This window comes from Rattus rattus, chromosome 15 (genome assembly GCF_011064425.1).
Source record: "Rattus rattus isolate New Zealand chromosome 15, Rrattus_CSIRO_v1, whole genome shotgun sequence".
NCBI classification, from domain to species: domain Eukaryota; kingdom Metazoa; phylum Chordata; class Mammalia; order Rodentia; family Muridae; genus Rattus; species Rattus rattus.
This window is the reverse complement of record NC_046168.1, coordinates 64,844,782-64,855,661: the sequence shown is the minus strand read 5'-3', so window position 1 is coordinate 64,855,661 and position 10,880 is coordinate 64,844,782. Positions and strand designations below refer to the sequence as shown.

The window sequence follows — 10,880 nt, the reverse complement described above, 5'->3', positions numbered from 1 at the left end:
AAAGAAACAGCAGCAAAGTGTGTGTTCTGGTTGGATCTTGGGGAAGTGTGTGGGGGGAGTTATGGAAGGTTTTCCGAGACACTTGGGGCATCGGAACTGTGTATTAAACAATAGAGAAATAACATTCAATTTTCTTTATTACATTGAAAAAGGGTTTTTTTTCTTAAGATTTATTTATTTATTTTACGTAAGAAAGGGGCATCAGCTCCCATTACAGATGGCTGTGAGCCACCATGTGGTTGCTGGGAACTGAACTCAGGACCTCTGGATGAGCAGTCCGTGCTCCTAACCGCTGAGCCATCTCTCTAGCTCCTTATTGTGTTATGCATGCAGTGGTGTGTCTATTTTTTCATTTATTTATGTATTTATTTACTCATTTGCTTATGTGTATGCCCGTGTACATATATCATGGTGCAAATATGCAGAGGCCAAATAGTGACTCAGGGTTCTCTCCCTGCCACCACGAGTGTCCAAGGGATGGAACTTAGTGTGATAAAGGCAGGCAAACCATCTCAAAGGCCTTTGATATCCCTCCCCTCTCTCTCTCTCTGTGGGGGATGGGTTGATTGTGGTTTTTGAGACAGGGTTTCTCTGTTTAATAGCACTGGCTGTCTCACTTTGTAGACCATGCTGGCCTCACAGAAATCTGTGCTGAAATTAAAACCATGTGACACCACTACCCAGCCTCTCGGTTTTCTTAAATTGGAGTAATACCATCCATCACCTTGATGGGGGAAGGTGGTTATGCTCAGAAGATGGCTGAGATAGCTTGCAATAAGTTGCTTTATGACAAAGAGTATGTGTGTGTCTGTGTGTATATCTCTGTGTGTGTGTCTGTATGTGTATGTGTGTGTCTGTGTGTGTATATATATGTGTGTGTATGTGTCTGTGTGTGTATATATATGTGTGTATGTGTGTGTCTGTGTGTGTATATATGTGTGTGTATGTGTGTATGTGTGTGTCTGTGTGTATGTTTCTGTGTGTGTGTCTGTATGTGTGTGTCTGTGTTTGTATATATATGTGTGTGTGTGTGTGTGCGTGTCTGTGTGTATGCGTGTGTTTGTGTCTGTGTGTATATATATGTGCATGTGTCTGTGTGTGTATATATGTGTGTGTCTGTATATGTATGTGTGTGTCTGTGTGTATATATATGTGTGTGTCTGTGTGTATCTGTGTGTGTCTGTGTGTATGCGTGTGTTTGTGTGTGTATGTGTGTGTCTGTGTGTGTATATATGTGCATGTGTCTGTGTGTGTATATATGTGTATGTGTCTGTGTGTGTGTGATGTATGTATGTGTGTGTGTGTGTGTGTGTGGTGTGTATGTGTGTGTGTGAGAGTGTGTGTGTGTGTGTGTGAGAGAGAGAGAGAGAGAGGAAAACTCACAAACGTAACCACTGATGAACCTAATAAATCCCTGATCACGATACATCTTAAATGTTCACTCTGACAAATGACTCCTTTGTAAATGGAAGTGCAAAGGATGCTGGGCCTGGTGACCCCAGTGCCTGGGAGGCTGCAGCTGGAGAATCAGGAGTTCAAGACCAGCCTTGGCTACATTTTGAGTTCAAGCTGTCAGGACTAGATGAGACTGTCCCCGAAACAAAACAGTAGGACATAGCATACTAAAGTAGAATTTCAGAATTAAACAGTAATTATAGAATCCAGAAAAGCAATTTACCCATGGCACAGTAGCTCAGCAGCTTTAGACAGGAAGTGGGAGACATTGGAACTTTGTAATGAACAGCAAGACCCTTCAAAGGGAGAATGTAAGCCACGTTTCCCAGCTGAGAGGAGCTCCCAGACACCATTGATAAGCAAGAGCTCCTCTGCTTCCTGAGGGCTGGGAAAATGGTCCCAGTCAAAACAGGCCTTCAGGGCATGGGAGGTGAAATCAATAAACATACCCAAGTATCCGTCCTTAATCCTTTCCCTTTATCACCGCTGAGTCAGCAGGAACAAGTTTGAACCAGTTATGGCCTGTGGAAGTTGAAAGAAGCCCATACTTAGCAAGTCCTGGAGCAAAGCCTACTCTGGGCGACCTGAGTGGAGCTGGACACTACAGTGAGTGGGGAGCTTTGTGTTAATCTTACTGAGTGCAGCCGTCCGTGGCTGCACTCCTGACTGTAAGGAAGCTTCCCACAGCTGCCCCATCCCTCTCCTCACTCATAAAGGAGTTAGGAGCTCCATCAGAGACCTTGTATAGTAAGATGACCTCCGTCACTCAGATTAGGCACCTGCCAGGAGAGTGGCTGCCTCAGGCGGGTAAGACAAGAAAGATTGGAAAGGGATAAGCAGGATTTAATCTCAGCTGAAGGAGCTTAACTGCTAGCCCAGACCGCAGACATCCACTAGCTGCAATCTGCAGTCTACACTTTGTGTATAGCAGTAAACGGTGCATACATTACTTCAAGGTGAACTTCAAGTTTTGTGGTTTGGACTGTTGTTGTTTTTAAGACAGGGTCTCATTATGTGGCTGGGACTGGCTTCCAAGTCAACAACCTCCTATCTTGTCCCCTGAGGGCTAGGATTCTAGGCCTGTACCAAGCACCAGCACAGCACAGTGAGGACATTACAGAGTCCACGCTTCTGAGATAGCTTCTAGGGCCATGAAAAACACATGGCCTACAGGTTAACTCCTAAAGCTTTTATTAAAACCTCTCTCAAAAGGAAAGAGAGAAAAAAAGGAAGGAAAAGAAAAGAAGGAAGGAAGGAAGAAGGGAAAGGAAGGAAGAAAGGAAGGAAGGAAGGAAGGAAGGAAGGAAGGAAGGAAGGAAGAAAGAAAGGAGGGAGGGAGGAAGGGAGGGGGGGAGGAAGGAAGGAGAGAGGAGGGGGGGGAGGAGGAGGGAGGAGGAGGAAGGAGAGGGAGGGGAAGGAAGGAGAGGGAGGGGGAAGGAAGGAGAGAGGGAGGGAGGGAGGGAGGAAGGGAGAAAGGAGAGAGGGAGGGAGGAAGGAAGGAAGAAAAGAGGGAGGGAGGGAGGAAGGAAGGAAGGAGAGGGGAGGGAGGGAGGAGGGAGGAGGAGGAGAGAGGTCCCCGGCCTCCACCTCCCAAATGCTGAGTTTTATGGGTGCTGGGACTTGGGGGGATACAACAGAAGCTCTCTGTCAATGAACCTATATCCACAGCCTGGTAAACCATTGACAAGTGCTAGTCTTGCAACTAAGAGCATTGCCCTCTTCCCCTTTCGTAAACTTATTCCTTTAGTAAATGCATTTTTAGCAGGGAGAGATGTTCCTGCTCTGCCTGCTTCCTGCATGCTAAAGAAGTCTGTAGGAGCCCAGCATTGTGTTGCACGCCTTTAATCCCAGCACGGGAGACAGAGGCAGGCAGATCTCTGAGTTCAAGGCCACCCTGGTCTACAGAATGAGTTCCAAGACAGCCAGGGCTACACAGAAATCTTGTCTCAAAAAATAAAAGTCTCCGAAAAAAAGAAAAAAAAAAAGTCTGTAGAGTCTAATACGATGGGGAAGTTGTACTGTAGAAATAACTCAGTGGATAAGAGCACTGGCTGCTTTTCCAGAGGACCCATGACGCACTTATACAAATGAATATTTTTTAATATAATATTCATTTTTACGTGCATGGGTGCATGCCAGAGTTTGTATCTATACCTGCAGCATGCAGGAAGTTAAAAGAGGTCATTGGAGTCCCTGGAGCTGGAGTTACAAATGTTATAAGCTGAAAATTGAACCCTAGGTTCCTCGGCGCTCTTAACCTCTGAACATCTGACCTGCTTCTTTTAGAAAAAAAACTTTAATGCAGGAACTTAAGCCACTGTAGGTTTTATTTGGAGTCTAGACTGTCTGCAACGCTGAACTCATATGATCACTAGATCTTTGGATTCTTGCACGAGTGCTTTATCAAGGAAGAGATCGTGTAAAGAGTAGGACTTTTTCTAGACCTGTGAGTGGGTTAGGAGGCCCCTGACCACGTTGACATTGGCTCTGTAGATGTTTGTAACACCCAATCGCCGAAAGTAAAACAGCTCTCACCTCCTGCACGTGTGGTGGGTGAGGAAGGCATTAAAAGCGTTCTGACCCCAAGCGCACACTTGAGAAGTAAACTATTGTAAAGTTCTTTATGCCTTCCCTGAAGCACTTTCATTCCACGTTTTTATGCATTGGAGTCTTGGCAATCAACATCTCCCAGGTCAAGAAGTACATGATGTTCACACATGGCGCATAGGCCAAAACACATACTTTTAAAAAAGATCTTAAAGATACCACTCACCAGGCACTTGGAGGGGTGTGGAACTGTCACAGGGTCTCTAAGGCCCCATGGTGGCAGCCCTGGCAAGGGGCGTGGTCTACAGCAGCCTTCTGTAGCCTTAGCGAAGGGTAGGCCACCAAGCAGCCGACTAACAGGAACTAGCAGTCTCGCACTAATTGGAACCGACACGACAATAGAGGAATCTGTGGAAATGGGCAATGAGGCATTTGTTTTTGCTTCTCCATAACAAGATGGTGCCCAGAACACATACAAGTCTGTCAAGCAGGGGGAAGTAGAAAAGGGATGTATTACTAAGCTGGAAAACAGAGTTTTGAGTGGGACAAGGATTGATAGAAAGGTTTACCAGAGATCCTGCAAGGTTTAAGGATGCATTAGAAATCATGACGGTCATATGTAAAGATTTTTGGACTACAGTATTCAAGAAACGAACTGACAATCTAAAGACAAATCATCAGGGTATGTATGAACTTCAGAACGACATACTTTGACTCCTTGCTCAGCTGTCTGCAAGAAAACAGTATTTAGAACATGCATCAATGTATCTAGCATTTACCTGTGGCTTAATCAGAGGTGGCTTGTCGGACTTGGGAATAGAAAGTATTATAACAGCCGAAGTATCTTCAATGCCTGTCTGCAAGTTTCAGATGTTGATACAGAGGCTGCAGAGTGCAGTGAGACACAGGAGAGACAGCTCCTGTACAAAGCATCGCAAGGCCTGATTTCACCTCCTTGTGGAATATCTGTGTCAGAGCGAAGGCGTCTCACCAGAGTCACATAGACCCAAAAGTAGGTAACAGTCCTTCTACCATGACAGAAACTAACTGAACTGTTCAAAGTGATTTCAGTGAACTAGACACAAAGATGCAAGGCTCTTTATTTTAAACATCCTTATTTCCTTAGCCCAAATATGTATTTAACTATAGATTAAGAAGTAAACTCAGGGCTAGAGAGATGGCTCAGTAGTTAAGAGCATATGCTGCTCCTTTAGAGGGCCTGAGTTCAATTCCCAGCAACCATACTGTGGCTCACAACCATCTGTAAGAGGATACTATGCCCTCTTCTGGTGTGTCTGAAGACAGGGAGTGTACCCAAATACATTAGATAGATAGATAGATAGATAGATAGATAGATAGATAGATAGATAGATAGATAAATCTTTAAAAGCCATGTCTACATGGTGTCCTGCATCAAGATGTTCTTGGGGCTTACTTCTCTGACTGTGCACCTGAATTCTTTAAAGAACACTATGAACTCCACATTGATGAATGTGCCAGCCAGCCACATGTCCATGGAGGGCTAAATGACAACAATGAGTGCAGTAGCAATGCCTCCTATTTGGGAGGGGAGGGGGGTGTACGCCAAGTTGTCCACAGAAGATCTATACAGACACATTGGTAGCCTGCCTTTCTCCTTCAACTACCTTGGAGACTCAAACTGTTTGTGTCTGTCAGTGTGGATTTACAGACAGGAGCGTCCCATAACTGTCTTCTGAGAGGCTCTACCCAGCCGCTGACTGAAACAGATGCAGATCCACAGCCAAATATTAGGGCTCTGGAGGTCTTGAGGAACCAGGAACTCCACAAGACCAACAGTCATCTAACCTGGACCCTTGTGGGCTCCCAGAGACCGAACCCCCAATCAAACAGTACACACGGGCTGGACCTATGTCCCCCACATATGTAGCAGATGTACAGCTTGGTCTTCAGGCAGGTCCCCCAACAATTTGAGCAAGGGTTTACTCTGACTCTGTTGCCTGCTTGTGCCTACTCTGTTCCCCTAACTGGGCTTCCTTGTCTGACCTCTGTGGGAGAGGCTGTACCTAGTCCTGCAGTGAGTTTGTTCCCAGAAGGGACCATCCCCTTCTCATAGATGAAAGGGATTGGGGGAGGAGCTGTGTGATAGGGAACCTAGGCTGTAAAGTGAGTGAATGAATGAATGAATGAATGAATGAATGAATTGGGAAAAACTAGGCTAAATTAAGCTTAATTTTTATTTATTGCTTATAATTTATTTCTGTTGAGACAATTTGTATTCTTATACTAGGATTTCATTTATACATTATAAATGTATATATAAATACGTATGTTACTATCTAACAAAAGAGTTTAAGATAAATATGTAACACTATTTCTAGGAGCAAACAGAGCAGAGGTTGAAGATTACTACAGCTGCAGTAACAGCAATCTTCCTGGCTAAAATCAATAATTAGTTTGTTTAAAATTTGAAGGGAAGTAAAGGAGGGGAAATCATTTTATATATATATGCATATATATATATGTATATGTCTGTGTGTGTGTGTGTGTGTGTGTGTGTGTGTGTGTGTGTGTGTGTGTGTGTAATTTAGAAAGTAAATAAACTTTTGATGGGCAGTGGTGGCACGCACCTTGTAGTTCAAGCACTCAGGAGGCAGAGGCAGGCAGATCTCTGAGTTAGAGGCTAGCCTGGCCTGCAGGGTGACTTCCATGCTATTACAGTATGTGGGGGTCAGAGGACAAACCTTCATGAGCAGGGTCTTGATTGTTTCTCCTGGGATTCATAGGTACTTATTGTGGTTAGTCTTAGCTCTTCTGTGCAATCCTCCTGTCTCCACCCTCCATCCTGACATGGATGGAAGGACCAGGATCACAGATCCATGCTACTGCCTTAGGCTTCCTTGTGTGGGCTCCAGTGATGAAACTCAGTCTGTCGGGTGTGCCCCGTACTTAGCCCTCCGTGTCTCCCAGCCCACGTTTTGAGTACTTAGAGCTGAGTCATTATTTTCCCGGGGCTTAGCAATAGGCGTTCCACACAGTTCTTCACATTAACCTTTTTATTTGTTTGAGTTTTAAGGATCAAACCTAATGTCTTTACCCACGCAAAACACATACTCTATCCATGCATGGGTTATTCCCCCATCCAAACAATTTGGATGTATTTAAATTATATTTCGATGGAAAAGCCAGCAAATTGGAAACAAATTCAGCCACCGTTCGAAGGAAGTGATAAAATATTTTTCAAGTTACTAACCCTAAAATGACTTTGAAAAACGACAACAGTAAAAATAACAGCAACAATAAAAGGACCAGTCAGGAAACGGATATAATTATACTTCAAATAAAAACGCCAAGCCTGTAAGGGGGCATACACCTGGAATCCCAGCATCGAAAAACTGAGGCGGGAAGATTTTGAGTGTGAAGACACTATGGGTAACATAGGAAGATCCTGTCTCCTAACAATATCAGAAGCTCCACCCACAAGCAGAGGTGTCCACTGTGACATCTCCACACAGGGACCCAGTAAACCATTCCTATGCAATGGTTCAACTTCAATCTACCAACCTACCAAATCAGGGCAGGGCCTGGTGACTTACCTCCTAGGGCAGTGGTTCTCAATATTTCTAATGCTGACACCCATTAATACAGTGCCCCATGTCGTGGTGGACCCCGACCACAAAACTATTTCCTTGCTACTTCATAACTGTAATGTTGTTACTTTTTAAACAATGGTAATAGAAATAACCAATATACAGGATATCTGATATGTGACCTGTGTGAAGGAAGGGTTGATCGACTACCAAAAGGGTTGAGACCCGCAGGTTGAGAAACAGTATCCTAGAGGGAAATTTGACCCAGACCGAATCCTGACTCCCAAAGTCAGCTTGTTAAAGCAAACTATAAAATTTTATAGCTCCTTTGGAGACCTTGGCTCAGCCAAGCAATAATAAAGACTGGTTTATAAGCCTAGTACCTGTTGGCACCTCTATCATTCTGAGTTAAGTGGCTTGGAAAGCCTCCTGCAGGCTTTATTGATCTGAGTTATCCTCGGTGAAATAATCAAAAATAATGATGGACCAGGCAGGAAGGCTCCTGCTTTGTGCCCCTTGACCGTGAGCTATGGCAGCCTTCATTCACTCTGGTTACAGTGCCTCCCACTCTACCAGGCTGCCTTTAGGAGACGAGGTTGTTTCTTAGCCCCTCAAGCAATTCTCTTTGCAGCTCTCACAAAACGTCCAGGATTTAATGAAGAACAGCAGTAGCCATAGTTATAGACACTGCTGCAGGTCCCCTTACTTAACTAGTTAAAAGCCAAACTGTTGATTCTTCCAAACAGGAGGAAATCAGAAAACTCATTTCCTTCCTGTGTAAATTGAAACAGAATGCCTCCTTTCATACATATCTAGAGCAGAAACACACACACACACACACACACACACACACACACACACCTTCTTTCGCTCCCTTTCTTCCTTGGGTCTGTCCTTGAATGCTCAACTGGGATCTAGGCTCCAAAGTGAGTTTCATTCGTTAATGATTCCTTTATTTTTATTTTATCTACAATGGTGTTTTGCCTCCATGTATGACTATGTGAGGGTATCAGATCCCTGGAACCAGAGTTAAGGAAAGTTGTGAACAGGCTGAGAATTGGTCCTCTCTCCTGAACCTGAGCCAGGTCTCCAGCCCCTGAGTTTCATTCCCTTTTTTCTTTTATATTTATTTATTATATATAAGTACACTATAGCTGTCTTCAGACACACCAGAAGAAGACATCAGATCTCATTACAGATGGTTGTAGGCCACCGTGTGGATGCTGGGATTTGAACTCAGGACCTCTGGAAGAGCAATCAGTGCTCTTAACCACTGAGCCATCTCTCCAGCCCCTGAGTTTCATTCTTATCCTTAGGACATAGTCTCTCTGTTCCTTTTAGTGCTAGTATTTGACTTTCCTTCTGTGCTGCCTGGGATGTTTGACCAGCCTCTTGCTCCAATTCAGCTGTTTCTAACCCTCACATGGTGGCCAAACATTTCAGTTTTTAACACTTGCCCTTTGGCCCTCTCCCAGATGAAGCCTGGCTTGGGAAAGCCCATGGGACACCCCTACCTGGTTGAATCTTCCTGAAGCTGCCTCTTGGCATCTCCGACACTAACTCACCTGAGTGGTCCTAATGAGAAATGAGCCAATCTTTTTGAGATGCTTATGTGATAAGCTACTTCATGATGGAAACTAAGTGTTTCTTGGCATCTTCATCCAGGGCCTGGGTCCCGCCTTGGCCAGAATGAGATGTATGGTGGCAAACACTTTTAATTTCTCAGAAGGCAGAGGCAAGTCGATCTCTCGGAGTTCGTGTCAACTTGACAGCCAAAACGAACTATAACATGTAGCTTCTTTCTGAAAGTGCAAAGTGCCGTCAAACCACCAGAAATTAGGGGAAAGCTTGGAAAAGACTCTTTTCCACATTCGACATCTGAATGTCATCTGTTTCGAGGCTTTCGGGGTTTCAGTCCAGTCGCCCTGAGCTTTGTCCTCGAAGCTCCTTGTCGTGACTGTCACAGTCCTTGGTTTTTCTGCTCCTCCTTAGTTCTCCTCTGTTTTTCTTTTCCTTTTTAATTTTTTATTTTGAAATGATGTGCGTGCATGCACAAGAGTACAGGGTCCCTCAGAAGAGGGTGTCAGATCCTTCAGAGCTGGGGTACCAGCAGTTATAACCTGTGCAAACATGGGTGCTGGGAACCGAACCTGGGTCCTCTACAAAAGCAGTCCCTGCTTTTAGCTGCTCAGCCATCTGTCCAGCCCCATCTCTCCTTGCTACTGAAACAGGGTTTCATGTATCCCAGGCTGACCTCAAACTTGCTGTGTAGCCAAGAATGAGCTTGAATATCTCCTAGTACTTGATTTACAGATCATTATACCCAGTTTATGCCATACTGGAGACCAAACCCAACACTTGGCCCATGCTAGAGAAGCACGTTATTGACTGAGGTATATCTTAGCGCCTATACAGGAAGACCAATACCAAAACAACGCTTGGCAGTTGCTCACCATGCATGGGTGGAAAGAAGAGCTGGGAAGATAGCTTTAGTTAATCCAGTAGTATTTCAGATTAAGAGTTAAAGCACACAACAGGTTACCGTTTGCCAAACTGCAGTGTGTGATAATTTTGTATTCGAAACAGGAGACCTGCAAAAGCACTTGTGCGCCTTAAGGAATAGGAAGAACTCCTACTTCCCTCACTTGCTCTGATCTTCTTTTCACCACATTGCAAGAGGCCAGTAGTCTATGCTACTAAGTTTGGAGAAACCTTGCCAAATCGGGGAAACAAAGAATCCAATCTGTTGCATAGAACAAGAGAAGAAAAGGAAAAGAAATAACTCCTTGTTTGTTTTTGTTTTTGTTAGGGGGAGGAATATTTTTGTCATTGCCCCCCCCCAATAAAAAGGTTTTAGTCTCTAGCCAAACTACCTTGGGACTTACCTTGTTGAACTTAAAACAATCTTTCCACCTTGGGTTCCCTGGTCTCATGTATCCTAGGCTAGACCCAAACTCATAATGTAGCTACGGATGACCCTGAACTTCTGATCCTTCTGGCAACACCTCTTCAGTGCTGGTTGATGCCTTCAATGCCAGCAGAGACAGACAGATCTCTGTGAGTTCAAGACCAGCCTGATCTACATAGCAAGTTCCAGGCCAACCAAGGCTACACAGTCAGACCCTGTCACAAACCAAAAGAAAACAAACATTTATTTTAATCTTTTGCTTATGGGGTTTGGCCTTCGGATATGTCTGTTCACCAATGTATGTGCCTGATGCTAATGGAGTCCAGAAGAGAACATCTGGTCTCCTGGAACTAGAATTACAGAAAGTTGTAAGCTGCGGCCACCAAGTACATGCAGGAAAT

The 10,880-nt window shown here is 44.4% G+C and overlaps 1 pseudogene; it reads left to right on the top strand.

The window, feature by feature from the left end:
- The first annotated feature begins 4,425 nt into the window (after positions 1–4,425).
- LOC116884400 lies at positions 4,426–9,103 on the top strand (annotated as a pseudogene).
- The last annotated feature ends 1,777 nt before the right edge of the window (positions 9,104–10,880 follow it).